This window comes from Pomacea canaliculata, linkage group LG3, assembly GCF_003073045.1.
Source record: "Pomacea canaliculata isolate SZHN2017 linkage group LG3, ASM307304v1, whole genome shotgun sequence".
NCBI lineage: Eukaryota > Metazoa > Mollusca > Gastropoda > Architaenioglossa > Ampullariidae > Pomacea > Pomacea canaliculata.
This window is the reverse complement of record NC_037592.1, coordinates 8,994,371-9,012,893: the sequence shown is the minus strand read 5'-3', so window position 1 is coordinate 9,012,893 and position 18,523 is coordinate 8,994,371.

Sequence of the window (18,523 nt, the reverse complement as noted above, 5' to 3'; positions counted from 1 at the left end):
AAATAACCGATAATTGCTGAAAAACTGCACGGGTAGGACTCTGGAGACAATAACCACCCGCAGAACTCATAATTGGATTTTTTTTTAAAGAAAAGATATTTTTATCTTTAGTAACTTTGCTTCTTTTTACGTTTTTCCTAGACAACCTGAGAAAAGAAAGAAAGGAAAAAAGAAAGAGAAAATAAATGAGCTCAACCCGCATGTATTGTATGCGACGAAGTCGAATCCATCACTTACAGAGAGATATTGTTTAACGAGTGACTTGTGAACGTATCCACCCGTATTTAGTCCGACTGCAAGATGATACCGGGTGTTTTAATCACATTCCGTGTACATCAAGGCTTCCTTGTCTTTGTGTAAAGGTGAGGGCGTGTATGGGGGGCTCTATGGTAGAAGTCCGTTGTTGCACATTTCAATGCGAGTTCGATTAATGGTATTTGTAATAATGTGTTTAAAATACTAGCAAGCCGTGTAGTCTTCGCCTAAATTAATTTCCTATATCGGTGCATGCTTTCCTTTTCTTTTTCTTCAGAATATTGCTTTTCACTAACGTCCAAACAAGTTAAAAGATAAGCAGAATTTAAGATTTCGGCGTTTAATTAATGTGCACTGAAATCAGAAGGTATATATTTAAACTACATCGCCCTGCGACAAGCGCCTGAGAATGACTACCTGAAGAAGCAGCTTTAACCTTTAACCCGAATACTGACATTGTGTTTGAGTGACTAGAGTGATAGTGGTCGGGGTCAAGATATATTCACCAAGAGGTGGTGAAGTGCGCCCTCTTCCGAACCACAGCTTTATCTTTCTTCCCTCTAGGAAATCGGTTAGTGTCCCTTGACTGCTTTTCTTATCAGAGTTGATGTTCTTGGCGTCGATGGTCGGGAGAGACGATGAATGGGGACGGGGAGAGGGAACCAGGTATTCTTGCTGTCCCCGAGGCAGAATGCGTGCCATCCGGCCTTACAGGTGCCTTTTGTCATCAGCAGCTTTGAGAAGGAGGTTGAAGAGAAAGCCACTTCTGTTGATGGTTTTGTTCTGTCAACGAGTTTTTCGCTGTTTGCGTGGGGGTCACAACAGATGCCTCCATGGTCACAGGAGCGCACTTGGCGTCCATATGGTCATTGCTGGCTGAGTCCTTGCTGACAGGGATGGCCAGAGGGGGAAAGGGTGTCTGAAGTAGACGATGAAGTGAGATGATAACGCGAGAAAATATGGACAACATTGAGGAGAGTGTTTGTTGGCTGGAGAGACAGTTTGTGTGTTTGTGCGCGCGCGTATGACAGCGCTTATTTACATGATATGTTTGATACACTTTTGTCTTCTATTGACACTAATCTTTACTCATTGTATTTCTCAGCGACCATAAACTAAAATCACAATGAGCATGCTGACAAAATTAATTTGCAAGTACTAATTAATTAATTATTTTATTTATTATCTTGTTGTTTTACAATATTTTAATTTTTCTTCTACACGACGAAATTTCCGATAATCCGTATGATATTTTGTAAGAACTTTAAGTCTGATTTATTTAAGAGAAAAACTAAAGAAAGTTTATCGAAAACAGTCGACATTATTTTCTTTACTGTTAAAGATCATTTAGAATTAAATAATAAAAAAATATTGTAACATGTACATTGGTTTACTTAATAGTTTTTTTATAGTACTTAAAGAATAAAAGAGATGTTCTGTATAAACAAAAAAATCCTGTTAATTATAAAAGCGGTATCTAATAGACAACTTCATTTCATTTTCGCTATCGATCTGTCTTTGAAGCACTTTGAATTTACGATATTTATTTTCGTTTCCTCTTTAGCAGCGGTGTGACTTCGAACCGACACACTATCGTCTCAAGCTGTTTGTAGTGAAAATTGTCTTCAGCTCATGAATCTCTTCTGTACAGCTGAGAACTCCTCATCTTTGAGCAGCATCACATGGCCACAGTTGGGGCAAATGGGTGACAAAAGCGTGAACTTGACAGACGGCAGCCCCTTGCTGGGGTCACAGCGTCTGACCCTCCAGGAGCATCCTGTCTCTAATGCCAGGGCTTGACAGAGATCTGAATGCCTCCCTCCTCCCCACTTCCACCATCCCACCTCTGCCTTCTTCAAGTTTCAGCCTAAGCACTGGGTCAACAGAGTGAGGGGTGCTTCGGACACACAAGGGGCAGTTTTGCTGTTGAGCCCTCGCCCCATCAACCGACCGAGAACCCTTGGGAAAGTTGGAATAATTCGCAGGTTGGAAACGGATGGGGGTGGAGGATGGGTGTAAAGAGGGCACAGTCCATCTTTTTCTATTGTTCTCAAAACATTCACAGGTAAAAAATCCTGCGCCTTACATTTTTATCACCTGACAACCCACGTGACACTGGACCTCACGGTGTTACGCCACCGGCGGACTTTCGTCGCCATAGTGGCCTTAGTAAGCTGTGCTCATCCATATGGTCGAATGTTTGACAACATCCTTACATTTCTTGACCACCAACTCCGACATTGCAACAATCCATTTCATCCAACAGGTCAACCCAACAAGCCCATCCCCATTCAGCTCCTCCACTAACCAAGCATCCAGCCAACCAAGCCAGCAACAAGACAAACAAGCCAAGTACGCAAGTGCAAACAGGACGCCATGGTACTCAACGAAGACCATCGACCGATAACTCTTCAGTTTCTTACAACCTGGTGCACGATCCACTTCTTTTGGGCGAAGGACTTTGTCCATTAATAAGAGGGCGGACGCCTAGCCTCCTCCCTCCTGTGTTTAGCAACTGTCCGGCCTGTTAGTGGACAAATTCAGCGGCATATGGTGGCCATTGTTTTCCTCTCGCCAATACGGTCCCAGGGTTTGTTAGTACACAGATGTCTCAGCGATCCCTTCTGCGTTTGTACCGGGGCTGCCTCGAGTGTCTCCCTCCAGATACAATCTTTGCTTCCAGTTGGGCAAGTTGCCCGGGCCTTATTCAACAAATCTTTGTGCGCAAGAGTTCTCCTAGTCCTGTGTACAATTGAAGGCACGGGAGGGGGGCGCTTTTCCTCCGCTGTTGCGACGATTGTATTTCTTCGCTCACACCTCCGCTCCCGGAACTAACACTTGACCCCGCTGGCTGTTTGAACTGCTAAGTGTGTTTCGAACTTAATTTTGCTTTTGGAATCGAACTGGTGCAAGGGCCAATGTTCATTTCTTTTTTTCTCCGTCCCTCGTCTTCCTGACAAACACAACGTCGATTTGTTTGACTTTTCGAGTGCCGGGCCTAAACTTCTGGAACAATTTCTTTGCTTGGAGATTTCAAACAGAAAGACCCCCCGCAGAATGGGAGAGATTACTCCCCCATACCCTAGTCTGGGAGTGAACCTAAAGTAAGTCGATTGCTGGAAGCTGGAGCAGCCGCTGAGTTGAATTTCCACGACAAAATGTCAATAAAACTTTTTTTTTTTTGAGAAATTTTAATTCGTCGAATTCATAAAAGAGAGCCCGGTTTTCAGAGAAATTTCTGACTTTCGGTACAGATTAAGATATGGACAAATGTGTACAGGTGGCGATGTAGGTAGACAGGTAAGATGGTAGAAATGCAAAATTGGTGCGTTTGCGTGTGCGTGTGCGTGTGTGCGCGCCCGCACTCGCTAAAATTTAAAAAGGTGCGAATTCATGAAAGCATTTCTCTATCGCTTAATAAAATAAATTCTAACAGAAAGTCTTTGGAGCAACTATTTCCAGACATTTTCCTCGGACTGCCACTGGGCCCGTCGTTCCACGTTACAGCACGTGACTTTTTTGAAAAAATAAAGTCACGTGTTAGTCACCCGTGAATGGGTTTCGCAACGACGCATGCAGAGACAAGGGTTGGGGTAGAGATGGAGGGAAAGGGGGTTCTTCTACACTTTTCTACCGTTGGAGGCAATACGACAGACAGGTGTCTAATTGGAATTGATCTCTACCACTGTTTACTTCCACGAGATAATGCGAGATGCGTTTCTGGCGCAGCGGTTGCTGTGAGGGAGAATTTCAGAACAGTAATTGACTAATCTGTTTGAAATAATAAAAAAAGGGTTTTAGCTTGTCGTAGTGGTCCCGAGGCCGCTGACAAAGGCAGCACGTGGGCCACGTCCTTTGAACTTAATGACCAACACGAGCCAACAGTACAGTCATCCATTCCCTCATTGGGAAACGAAACTGTTTTTTTCCTCACAGATGACAAAACCATTTTCTTATGTTTGCTTCAATGTTAATAAAATCTCTATTGAAAACTTTATAAATTGCGAACACGCGCAACATGAAACCCTTCTCACACAAACTGGAACTTGTGCATGCGCTTTACTCTTAAACACACAAACAATGTCAAGTGTAAATAAAACTGTAGACATGGAAATAGGAGTTAACTTCCGTTACTAAGCAAAGCTACTGATGACCACAATCCCGCATTACATCAAGTTATAACGGGATTCAGTTCATTTCATTACTAACGAACTAAACTTCCCATGCCTGCCTCGAAAAACAATCGCATCCATTGTTTAGCCCTATAAGACGCACAGCCGCTATTACACTGCTTGGGGGTCACCACCAAAGGTCGCCAACCGTCATAAACCAGAGGACTGCAGCGCACCCTCGCCTTGGTGCCGAGATCGATGACCTCAAGGTCCGTAAGCGCTACGCTTGTTTAATTACATTTCATTTGCGGGCACCGGAAGCGGCCCGGCATCGAAAACCTGAACATCAAATGGCGGCCTTAATGATCCGCTCTCTGTCTCTCTCTCACCCCCTCCCACACCGAACGTCTCGTTGTCCGTGAGAACGGAAGCGAGATGTCGACGTTTCTATGGTTACGCCGGTCACCGTTTTCTGGGTGTTGTTATTATTGGCATCGATTGGCGATGACGCATAGGACACGTGGTTCAAGATGCACCCAGTCCATGAAAAAAGCGGTTCTCCCAAAATTGGTTGCATTATTATAATTTTATGGACCGGGGCGGATGGGGGTTTCCATCTCTTCTATTTCACCCCGTTGACAATCTTTGATGGAGTGATCTCCCCCAACATCAGGTTTCCCTCCCGTTTCCGGTCTTGCTGAGAATGGTCATTTCCCTGCCACGGTCATATTTTTCGCACATGGTGTTCAATTAAAAATAATTCTTTGTTTTAAAATTTTAGCAAGTCTTTGTTTCTGCCGCGAGTTTCTTTTTTTAAACTTTAACTTTCAGGGGCTCAAGTTTTATGTTGCCGACAAAAAAATTTCATTGGCTGGACTCTTCTGCTCAACTTATGGTCACAGAAAAATATTCTCCAAGAATATCAACTTCACTAAAAAATTATAATATAAAAATATTACTTCATTATATATTTTAATATAAATTAATTAATATAAATACTTTGATGTACACTGAGGAACATATGACGAACTTCAAGCACAAAGTTAAGGTTTAACACTTTCTTTATTTCATTTAAACTCTGTTTGAACTGTCTAATCATTCTCAAGATTGGAGGAAACTGTTTCTCTCTCTCTCTTTCACTCTGTTCTCTCACCACTACAACAAAATACACTGTCGGATCTAAGAACCTTCTCGAATCATTCCACGGGATCAAGTCAGTGGCTTTGCATCGATACAAGAAGCGTGTTGCTATTAGTGTTGAGATAAATTGAAAAGAGTTGTCTCCCTCTCTCATGGCCGCGATAACATTTCACGCCGGCATTGGACAAGCCTGGCTGATGGCGAGCTTCCAGCCTGGCGCCCGCCATTGCCTTCCCAGCAGCACGTGCGGGATGGGGCGGAAGTGCGGAACAATGGCGTTCGGGTTGCACGTGCTCTGGAGATGGAGCGCGCGTGCGCTGCTAGGTCCGTGCATTAGCCCTCGGATTCTCCAAGAAGTCTCTTCTTTCAAAGTCTAGGGTCGAGCATCAACAGCCGCGGCACATGAAACAGCAGCAGCACTTTAGGAGGCCGTCGTTGAGGCGTAACCCGTGTAGTTGTCGCTGTTGTTGCTGAGGACGATGGTGTTATCAAAACCAACAACGTGTTGTTTCGATTGTTACAGTAATAAAAGAGTTCGATGTGTGTGTGTTTTCTCCTCATACTGCTACCCACCTCCCATCCGCGATTTTAATCAACCTTTCGTTTAAACGTGGCACCGACGTGAATGCAACGTAACCACCATACGTCGTCTCACTATACGGGAAAATACAGAAAGGAGCCTGTAAAACCTGTCGCAAAGTACATTTATTTGCGCACGTGGTCATTTGTTGAAAAGCAGACTACAAGGCGACACAGTTATCTGCCCAGCGAAGCCTCCATTGCGCATTGTCTCCCCCTTTCATCGTACTCGTACCCCACCTCGTCTTTTCTCATTTCCGCCCAACTTCGCGATTTGGAAGCCGAGCGCTCCGGAGACCGCCCGTGGCTGCAATATTTAAGCTGTCCACGTGATGTTACGTCTGCAGGCAGTCGGAAGGAGAATTATCGAGCGTAGCTTTACGGGCCAGCGATTGTTGGCACGTAATTGGGACAGAGCAGTCTTCAGAACTAATGAATTCTAGACCCGCCTTCCCTCCCCTGCACCTTATCAACTCCTCTTCAAGGCGAGTTCAAAGGACATCCCTTGCACCTCAGTCAAGTATCTATTTTTGTCTTTTCTTGAAAGTTTACTGTTTTGTTTCTTTCTTTCTTTTCCTCGTTGCTTAATTCTGTGATTTCTTTTCTCATCTGTGTGTTTGCTGGTCGATTGTCTTCATCACTCGTTTAGTAATGGATGTCATTAATAGAGAGAAGGGGAAAGGGTGGGAAGCTAGTGACGGAGAAGAAACAATGGCGAAGGCTGTAGGATCTTCAGACGACAATGCTCGTGAGTTCCGCGCATCATCAATGTTTACTGTAAAAAAAAAATTATAACAGATTGCAATATCGATATATTGTATCTTATAGGGTTTTGTTATCTTTATAGTTTCAACAAATACAACAAAAAGGCAGATGTTGAGTGAATTACTTGGCTAGGTTAACCAAAAATTTTTTCTGTTTGCTTTGGCTCAGGGTACACCTTGTTAAAAGCGAAGCTTTATTTTCATATATTTTTATTCTTTTTCTCCTGTCGTCAGTTAACGTCCCACAGCTAGTTGGCCGAGTGTCAAGGAGCGAGAGAGCAGGTGTTTTCCCACCCGAGTTCGGTTCCCAGGAACTGTCTTTGCACCTGCTCCTAAGACTGTTCAAGCGAGAAGAACTGTACAGACACTCGGCGACTTAGTAAAGGGTGATAACATCAACTTACTAAAGGTACTCGAGTACAGCTGGATGTGATTATATTCACAGAGATCACAGCACTCAAGTGTCTTGTTAACCTGTTTGAAGTCATTCTCAGACTCTCTTTCATTTTTTTTTTTTGTGCTCTCATCGACACACGAACGAATGCACGAACGCACGCACACACCGGCAAACATTCTGGCAAACATACCGGCAATTATTCTGTTACAAAAAACCGATGAATAATTTTAGCCGAAAGGTAATTTATAAGCAATTGGTTTTCTTGGGGGGAAAACAGCCTCCACTGTTGATTAACCGAATGCAACGCAATCTACACTTCAAGCACCCGCAAAAGAAACACCCTGGGGAGACATGTTCCAGATCATCAATCATACCTGAGAGGTGTAAAATCGAAACAAATAGAGCACACACGTGAGAAAGGGACGGCATTGCCTGCACCCCATCCAGTTTGACAGACCGGCAAGGTAGCTCACCGGTAGTCAGTCAGTCTTTGCCCCATGCGAGAATCCTGGCACGGGAGGTAATTCTTTCACATGTATCTTACTTCCCTTTATATTATATCTGTTCTTCAAAGGAAAGATGTATACCCTACATTACCTCGTAAAATAATTAATAAATCAACTCCCAGTAGTGATTTGGAAAAAGTAATAAAACTTGTGAATAGGGTTAAAATTGTAATCAGCGTATTTTTTTATTTTTTATTTTATTTTTATTTATTTATTTTTTTGCCATGGAAACTGTAGACTGGTTTTTGTGGTGAGTTATATCACTTGGAGACAAAACTTTTTTTTATAGTCCATGTCAGATGAGATATGTAAATGTATGTAGATTGTACACCCTATATTTTATGTCGTCGCCTTGGCTTTGGATGGAGTCGCCTTTGTTGCAGAGAAAGGCCGGTAAGAAAAGTCAGGCGCCGGCAGGTCCGCTGCATTTTTTAGAAAGTTCTTTGTTGGCCTCGCATCCACCTTACAAAGACAGGCTGTATTGTTAACCGTCTTGCTGCTCACCCGACCCGCATTCAACGCAAGCCGATAGCAGGAAGCGGGAGAGAATAAAACATGGAAGGTTAACTTCGACTGTGAGAATGAGACTGAACATCTTGCTTCTTCCGATGATAGAGGGTAACACCCACACGTACCCATCAACCAACTCACCAGCATATACTATATGATATACGTCTATACGATAAATACATATTATATACTATGTATGCACATATATACAATTCGAAAAATATAATATATAATGTGTATGAATTTAAAAAAAAAGTGGGGATAGTGGGGAGGAAGTGAGTAGTTCACCGACGAATGTTCTGGTGCCAGAGTATCACCAACGGTGTTTGTAGAAAAACTGTTATCATCGTCTGAGTGCCAATGTCGTCGATATAATTATTTTCCTTTTTTTATCGCAACAAAACTTGACATCAGGTGGTAGACTCCCTTTAAAACTTGGTTTTCTCAAGGTAAGCAATGACGCACGCGCGCACACCTCTTAGTGGATTATATATACACTTAAACTCCTCAACACAATTATTTTCTCATTCGCCATTGTAGGTTTGATCTGCGTGTAGCTAACATCACGGGAATTAATTATACATGTGCATGTTGATGTCAGTGGCGATATACATTAACATTACAACGCTGATTTTCCAGCTCAGGAGGTGAAAGGACCACGCTCTCACGCTCATTCGCTCTCTCACTCCGCGCATGCGCTGTGTGCGCTCGTCGTCAGCTCTCATCTCCGCGTGCTCCTCATTTGCATAGGCGCCTCCCCCATCCCGCTCCCATGGCGAGCGTAATTAATGACAGGCGCACTTCAGCCCACGTGCAGCACGTGCCGACACGTGCAGGCTCGCGTGACGCTGGCGCTGGCTCGGAAGCCCCTGAACTCCGAACGTGATGTCGGGGAGCGAGCGAACGAACGAGCGAGCGTGCATGAGAGAGAGAGAGAGTGGAGAAATGGAGTTAACGGCAGGCTTGAGGGAATTGTGCTCCGTTTAATTCCTTCTTTCTTTCTCTCTGTGCGTGCGTGCGCTAGTGTGTGTAGTGAGAAAGAGATTAAGAAAAAGTGTTTCTGAGGGAAAGAGAGAAAAAGAGAATGCGGGTGCGTATGAAAAAATATATTATGAAAGGATGAGAGAGCAACTGTGTGTATGAGAGAGATAAAGAAAAAGGTGTTTTTGAGAGAGAGAGAGAGAGAGAAAAAAAGGATGTCTTAGAAAGAATGTGTAAGAGAGAAAGAGAATGCTTATGAAAAAATATATTATGAAACAACGAGAGAGCAAGTGTGTGTGAGTGAGAGATAAAGAAAAAGTGTTTCTGAGAGAGAGAGAATGTCTTAGAATGTCTAAGAGAGAAATGGAATGGGTGTGCGTGTGAAAAAAATGTATCATGAAAGAATGAGACAGCAAGAGAGAGTGTGTGTATGTGTGTGTGTGAGAGAGAGAAAGAAAACACGTTTCTGAGGTAGAGATAGAGAAGTAGAGGATGTCTTAGAAAGAATGTGTAAGAGAGAAAGATAATGCGTGTGCGTATGAAAAAATATACACGAAAGAATGAGAGAGCAAGAAAGAGTATGTCTGTGTGTGTGTGAGAGACAGACCGATAAAATGTTCCTGAGGGAGAGAGAGAAAGAAAAATAGAGAATGTCTAGAATGTGTAAGAGAGAAAGAGAATGCGTATGAAAAAATATATTACGAACGAACGAGAGAGCAAGAGTGTGTCTCTGTGTGTCTTGTGTGTGTGTGAGAGAGAGAAAGCGATTGTGTGTGTGTGCGCACGCGCACTGTGAACTAGCGGCGAATCTGTTCTCCTGTCAGCTCGCACGTGCACTATGAGGTCGCTAACTGCCAGACTCGACAGTAAACCATTAAGAAGCCCTGGTACTAGATCCTCATATCAGGAGGTGACGTTCGCTCCTCTGTAGCAGGTGAAAGGTCCTGTCACGCGAGTGACCCCTATGCGGGATGTGGCACACGACATCGCTATAAGTTCTACCCGAGACCTGGCGAGGTGGCATGGTGGCTTTTGCCTTTTCTTTTAATTGCAGCGTCGAAACCTTACAAGGGAGCCAGACAACAATCATATCTGCCTTCCGTGCATGAGATCGCCTCTCAACGTGCCTGGAGGCCAGAGGTCACCCCTATACCCGCCATTCTTGTTCAAGCACCCGTCCACCTTGCCTCCGAACTGAAAGAAGAAAAAAGAAAGCCCTAGATCTTGACAAGAGTCACGTGATTCGCGAAGCCCCACAGAAGCCGGGCACGGACGGCGCTATGCGCGCGCACTCATGCATGCTGACTGCGCATGCACGAGAGGCTAGGTGTGGGGAATGGGGGCTATGCAGAACGATGATGTAACAATACACCACCCGGTAGTGTGCCATCAGACATGGGTTGGAACCGTCTGGCCAAGACAGCGCCATATGTGAGGACTGGAGAGAAAAAACGAGAGGTGATGTAGTGACAGTGCCATCATCCTCACACCCGGGTACAACTACATCAAGAACAATGAAGCCTTACCCTAGATTTTGTACCCGGGTAGAACTACATCAAGAACGATGGCACTCCACTCAGACTTTGGTTCTACATTTATTTCACATTAAAATTTTGCAGTGCAGTTTAAAAAAAAAGTGGAGTAAAGAGAAAGGGCATTAATTAATTAAAAATGTGTTCAGCTGACTCACTCAAGGTACTACATAAACACGAGGATTTATTTGTTAAATGCTTATTAAATGAATTTAAATTTCAGTTACTTATTCCCATACTTAATAAAACTTAGTAAGAGTCAACAGACGTAGAGAGAACTTTCGAGAATAATTTAGTACCGAAAGAAGCGAACATCAGAATGACATTATTTAAAAAACAAAGCTAAAACATTCAAACAATTCCACGCGCGGTTCCATCCTGTTAAATACTTTGATCCCTGAGCTCACCCTCTACCGACGCCGTTTCCCTGTTGCCGCTACACCGGATCTGCGCATGCCTGGCGGCCCCTCTCACCTGGGCAAGGTGAGTTCGCTTACCACGTGCTCCAAGGACACTACGGCCTTGACATTGGTGTCATCACCCAACATGGCGTGTGTGACCTTGTCAGACTCGGAATAGGACTGCCCTGCCCTTGGGGTAGCACAATCCTACCCTTTCACCGTCCCACGCGCAAAACGCACGCAACCATGTGCACGTGGTCCTCACCTTGCCCGGTCACGTGACCGGAAAGCTGCGTTTCCGTAGATGGCGCCAGCTGATCGGATGTCGGCCCGCAATGCACCTGAGCGGAACCTGTCCTCTACTTCCGCCCATGTGCAGTGGGAGGCAAGGGAGCGAACCTTGAAAGAAAGAGGTGTGAGAATATGAGATTGTATGAGCTTTGTATTTTCTCTGACTCCTGGCAGCGGTCGTTTTAAGCAGTTATAGGAAAATTTAAAGTTTGCGAAGGTCGAAAGGCGGTTGAGCGTAATGACAAAGCATCGACGACAGCGCAGTCTGGTGTGTGGTTTCAGATTTCCCTCCCCCTGGTTCTCAGCTCATCCATGAAGCTGGTCTGTGATTAACTTCAAGGAAAACTAAGCCAACACCAATAGACTTTTTCTTCTTTCTCCTCTCCATTCTACGCTCCCTACCCGATGCCAGCACACATTTGTTTAGTCTCTTTTACATCTTTTCATCTTGGTTTTCAAATTTCCTTTAAAATCGATAAACACTTTCAGGTCTTCCGACCAAAATTATGCACTTAACCTGACTTTTATTATTCAGTAAAGTCATGTGAGTCTAAACACGTCAGGTGATTAAACACGTGACTATATTGCTTCAGAACTAAAGGCGTTAGAGTCGAAAGTGAAGGTTACTTTATGTGTTTAGAGCTTGGGAAAGTCTTTCTTTAATAAAGAAAATTATCTGTGAATTGACTTAAATTCAAGCTACTGACCCCACCAAAGGCTTTGAGAACTTTTAACATTGCTTATGCAAATGAGGCGTTGTCGTCCAGTCAACGAAGCTATTGCTTTGTTACGACACTTTGAAAAAAAAACAACAAATTGAGATGTCATCCTCTTTCCAAAACCCAGGTGAGAAATGTGATATTCAAAGATGTATATCTTGTAGATAAAATAAACATTTTTTATTACATTTTATTAATCTTATATCTTTTAATGAATAAAGCTATTTATTTGACAATGACCATGCATCCGAGCTTTACGGTTTCGAGCACAATGTCTAGCAAAGCAGATGAAACAAGGATCACGTGGTAGAAAGTCTGCTGCGTTCGGGTGGAGTTCATCAGCGAACAGAGTATGGTGAGCGAGGGGTCAACAACAGGTGAGGTCGCGCACGACCTCTGGGGAAAGTACATCATAAATGTGGTGATTTCCTACCTCATCAAGGGAGGTGACATGGGGAGAGGGGGGCAGCTCGACGGCCGTGATACATTGTTGCACGTGCTTGTGGCAGCCCACGCCGGCGACAGTGTTGACTTTGTCCCCCACCAGAGCAAAGACAACAGATGGGAGGAACACTCGAGACAAGCGGCCGAGTGACGCGGCCAGTCCAGATGTCCGAGATGGTAGAAGAAGATGGATTGGGCGGCGGACCACGCAGTCAGCAGTCTCATCCTGAGATCCCAGGCGCCCGCACGCGTGCCCTCGCGCACACGCCAGCACGTGCATGCACACCGGGTGGAAATCGGAAGCAAAGGAAACGAAGTCAGGCCCTCATGCAGGTGGGGATCAAACGCTCGCCTGAAATAGTCTTTAAAAATAATGGCGAGGATAAGCTGATGTTCGTCTTCTCCTCTCTTTCTCTTTCTTCTTCTCTTGGTCTTTGTCATTTATTATTAAGGATTTCTCTGTTCTCAGATAAAGTGTCTAAATATAAAGTTGCAAAGTCGCAGATGGGCAAAACCGTAACCCCACATAGAGCTATAAATAGGGCAAGATCTGCTTTCGCCGAAGTATCCTAATAAAACGACAGTTTAAATAAAAGTCATGTTCTCGTCGGCTGTGTTGACAACTTTAATTACCACCATGTGATAGCGAGTGAAGAACTCACAATACCCACGTCTGCAAAAGTTAGTCTCCATTCTGCACATGCGCAGGATGTGTCAATGCAACTCGCTTTTTCATTTGTTTGTTGTGTTTAGGTTTTGATTCCATTTGGCTGTTTGTTGCTGTTTTATCTTTTTTTTTTTCTTTGTTTTGGTTTGTTTTGTTTTGTTTTTTTTTGTTTTGTTTTGTTTGTTTTGTTTTGTTTTGTTTGTTTTTTTTTTTTTTTGTTTCGTTTGGTTTGGTGATGTTGGATAAAGTTTGGTTTGGTTTATTTACGGCTGCTGTATAATACTATCGTATGTTTACATTCGTTCATCTGTAGGAGAAAATTCTACGGGTAAACAACTTTTTGTGTATAATATCAATTTCTTTGTACCCATTAAGGATGAAGGAATGAAAATAATGTTAAAAGTAAAAATGTTAAAAGCTCCTGTTAACACGTTAGTGAGGAACATCTTCAAAAGCGATTTTCAAAAGGGATTAAGAACTGTCGTTGCTTCCTGCTTAAAAAAAAGTCCAGACTAAAAAAATACTTGAGACTAGTAACATTGTCTCCTCCTGCTCCTCATCTTCCTGTTACTCTTACGATCGTATCCGCTGTAACGTAGTAGGTTTTTTTGGTTTTTTTGTGTTAGTGCTGTTGTTCTCATCTCTCATGTTCACCACCTTCGAAACTCCAGCAGCCCCACAGCAGCTCCGATGAAAACGACGCTGTGTACGACGACAATGGAGACCTCGCCTTATAAGAACAACAAATCAACATTTGTCATCCACAGCGTTGCAAACCACTCCAGTTTGTTTAAAGAACATCTTACAGGGCCTGCCTTCCCCTATGGCAGCATCATTATGTCTTGCAAGCTGATAACTTGATTAAAATCTTCTCTCTTCATGCGTATGTCACTCAGGGGCGTGCCTGCTGTTTATTCACTATGGGCCAGCACGCGCCAGCCTCGCTATGGATAATAATGCACGCGTGCGCGTGCGCGCCGAGGGCTGACGGTCCGCGCATGCGCCAAGACGACTCGCCCGCATTCATACTTGCCAAAGTGGCCCACGCCGAGATACAAGCCTCGGCGACTGACCGCACTCTCTCCCTCTCTCAGGATGGTTGTTTGCTGTAGTTGGGCACAGTTGTCACGATAGTTGTCGTCTTTATTCCGCCATTGCTCAAATAATGAAAAAAAAAAGGTTTCAGTTCTGTTCGCTTTCCGACCTTTCTTTGCAGTTGTTATTTCCAGACCCCTGATCTCTTTAAGCCGCGATGGCTTTCTTCTGGAGTGGCCGAGCACCGCTGCAACTTGAGTTACACATGGGCAGGGGGAGGTGGGAGGGGTGGAGAAAAGTCCACTGCTATATGCTCATAAATTGTAAGAGGCACGTGTGACGTGCTCGAGTTGTTTCGGTTTCAAGCGCTGGTTAATTTTTGTTCTTTCCAGTGCTTTCTTAATTTTCTTTTTTTTTTTTCGTGGTTTAAAGAATTCATCTCCACCGACTTAATGTTGTTGTTGTTGTTGTTGTTGTTGTTGTTGTTGTTGTTGTTGTTGTTGTTGTTGTTGTTGTTGCTGCTGCTGCTGCTGCTGCTGTTGCAAGATTTAACAGACAGACAGAAAGAAAAAACTGATAAGATTTAATATATATATGTATTGTCCTTTTTTAAAGCCTTTTACAGGCGAAAATCATGAAGTTCCACCCCACCCCAACTTTAGTTTGTTGTTTAAATCAGCTTTCGACTCTGATATTTTACAGTCAGCGGTCGTTTCAGAGAATATCTCAAAATACGTGCTTCCATGCCATTGATAGGCGCTAGCAAAAAAGATAACGGGTTATAAACGCACCTGCCTCTCTACCTACCTTCCTACTTACCTACCAATCCTCCTACATACATATAATCAATGTAATTGAAAATTCAACTATTTTCGCCCACTGAAAGGGAAGATTGTAATTCAATGCCTCACCACAAAACGTATAGAGCAAAAACACAAATTTTACAAGTCCCTCGAGTAAATAGGAAATCTACATAACTCTACAAAGACAAAGAAGAAAAAGAAATAATAAAAAAAAGGAAGCCCGAAAAGGGGGGGGAGAGAGGGGAGAAAAGCTGAAGAAAGAAAAAAAAGGAACAAATTAAAAGAAAAAAAATACGACCTGATCATCACTAATTTAAAATGGTCGCTATAGAAACATTCATTCTTTCACGAGAGAGAGAGAGGTGGGAAAAGAAAGGAAAGAAAACTGAACGAAGGAGAGGAAAGGAAAAAGTGAGGACCTAATCACTAATTTAATCTGCTCTCGTCATAAAGCGCGTGCCGCTGGTTCTTGCAAAAGTACCGACACTACCACAACTTTTAAATTACCCCAGCCGCTACGGGTCTCTTTCTTTGTGCGTTCAGATTTCATCTCAGGCTTCCTGACACAAAGTTGGACTATTTCCTACAGGTTGCCTTCAGCCTCAGAGTAGACAACAGAAAAGAACAAAATAAAACAACAACGCCGGCACCCATTTTCCCCTTACCCCCTTTCCTTCCACCCTCCCCAACACACCCTCTCCTGTACTTTTAAAATCCTAGGACCAACGAAGGCGATGCACGTGCTTGCACGATCCAGCGCGGGGAGGTTGGGGATGGAGAAGAACTGGAAATAATGTCGTACCCTGTTGTGCTGTCACATGGTGCACCCCTCGACTGTCACAACTTTCAAGTGGACCTTTCTTTGCAACTTCGTCAGTTTGGGGTTTTTTCTTTCTTTTTTTTGTTGGTGGGTGGGGAGCAGAGGGCCTTGGGAGACACGTTTCTCCTCCATTAGGGCCGCAGCAAACACTATGGTAAACGTCAAATTGACGTTATCCGCATATGGCGCTGCAACAGCGGAGCGTTCGTCAGCATTATGACGGCCAACTGACAATGCGCCGTGATAATTGTAATTTCTCGCCCTGCCGCCGGGGCGACCGCGGTGAGAAATGAGGTGGAATTGGCAGCCATTAACATGAAACCGAGGACTAGACGAAATCTGGGATTTGGGGATCCTTACCAAACTCTTTCCTTCTCTCTCTCTGAAGAAAAGGTTCTCTTTTCGTTTCTCTTAAATTTTTAAATCATGGCGGGAACAAACTTCTGAGGCTAGTTTCACAACATGTTTCTAAAACTTAAAACTGTTCAAAGGAGCCAAATTCAGAAACCTTTTTTTTTTTTTTAAACAAACGCTCCTTTGTATATAAATGCGTTGCACGATGCGTACGAAAATTTTGGTAAACAGTTTTATCTTATTACAAACAATTTTAGTGAAAAAGTTCTAAAATTGTGTTGTGCGCTGTGCTTTTAGAAAACTGATTATCTAAGTAGATTTCAGGCCTAAACTTGTTTAAAATTATAATTTTGTTGTGCAGCTGATCACTGAATATCAGATGTAAGGAAAGATGTGATTGGACGCTGGGCGCAGTATACCATTGTGTAATTTACTTTAATTAAGTCTGCTGAATGTCATCTATCTGGTTCACTCTAGGTTTTGTTTTAATTTTTGTTTTGTTTCATAGTTTTCATTGCGTCTTGTACGATTTTGATCTTCGGTTATATTCTCTTTTCAAAGGCTATTACTTCAGAGAAAAAGATATCTTCGCTATGAGAAGGGAGTGGGAGGATATTGGTGTTTTATTGTTTACTGTATTGGTGACAAGCGCTAACAGTTGCGTCAAGGGACTGCACGTTTGCTATGAGAAAAGAAATAAAGAACATGATGAGGAATAAAAGTAACGAATTTTTTTTAAAGTGGCGGTAGGAGGACAAATATGAAGGATAAATAAATTACTATGCTGACCTGTATGAAAACCAAGCAAAACACAGCATCAAGACCTACCTGTATATGCGCATGCTCGAACTTACATGTGTGTATTACAGACGATAACAAAGACGTGCTCACGCACACACACATACTCTCACTCTCTCTCACACACACGCAAACACCTCTTAATTGCTGCAAGTAGCGGGGAGAATAAAGGGGCTGCCATGCAGAGGTTTATGGGGAGGGTCGATTCCTCCTTCCTCATGCGGCTTCCTTATGTTGCTTGATGAGGGCTGCTTACGCTTGTGACACAAATGACACAGTTGGCAGCGAGGGGAAGCCCCCGCGACTCCCTCCGCACGTGCCAGTGTCACCGCGCGGCGCGCCGCCACGGAGGTGAACAAAGGGCAGTTACTCTGCACTCGACAGATGCTCTGCCCCTCGTTACACTTTACTGCTGTGGTCTTGCGGTGTTCGGTTGGATACGATGAGCGTAAGGATGCGAACACCACACCGAATCTGTAGACCCTTTGTCCTGACAGTGTCATCATTTTTCATCATGAGACCCTGGCTGGTCAGCGCCACACATGCAGCTTCTGCACGTGCCGATAAGTGATCTACCACGTGACGTGGGATGAGGGGTAGTTGTTGTTTCAATTGTGTGCCCGAAGAAGGATCAGGCACTAAAGCAGTAACAGTAACCCAAGCTGAGAGCGTTAAATACATCCCACAACCGAGCCATAATCGAAGTGAAAAATTTGGTGATTAATATAGAACACTGCTGATTTTACGAGGTGTCAACGGTCGCCACACCCCCCTCACCTCGCCTCCAGCACACAATCATCTCACACTACTTGATTTATGTGCGCAACAAAAGACGTCGAGGGCATTATAACCACCCCTGACATTGTAGCCTCCATTGCAACTTCTGGAAGGCGCGTGTAAAATATTATTTATCTTCATACCTTGTTACCTTACTACGCGGCTAGGATCATTTTCTAATCTTTCCCCGCCTCTTTCTGACAGCATCTGGATGCGAAAGGTGGTTTATTGATATAGTCCTTACCTAAATGTAGTACCTGAATTTCTAGAGCTTCGAAAACGAGGTCAAAACATATTCTTTGATTGTTAACATTATTATTTCTGGACGACCATCATTTATCAGTGCTAAACAACGCACTTTTAAAACTGTATGGATGCATTGTGACCCGAAAATCTCGACCTCACATAAACAGATCGTAAAGCTCTTGAAAAACTAATAATAATAATAAATGCAAAATTTGTCAAGCACATACACACATAAGGAGCATGCTCCTTATGTGAACAAGGACTAACATGGTGGGAAAGGGTGTTAGGAGTAATGTTTACGGAGGAGGTGCGTTTTCAGTGCACGTTTAAAAGATTCAATAGTGTGTAGGTGCCGGATATGGAAAGAGAGTTCCATTGTTTCACTTCACAAT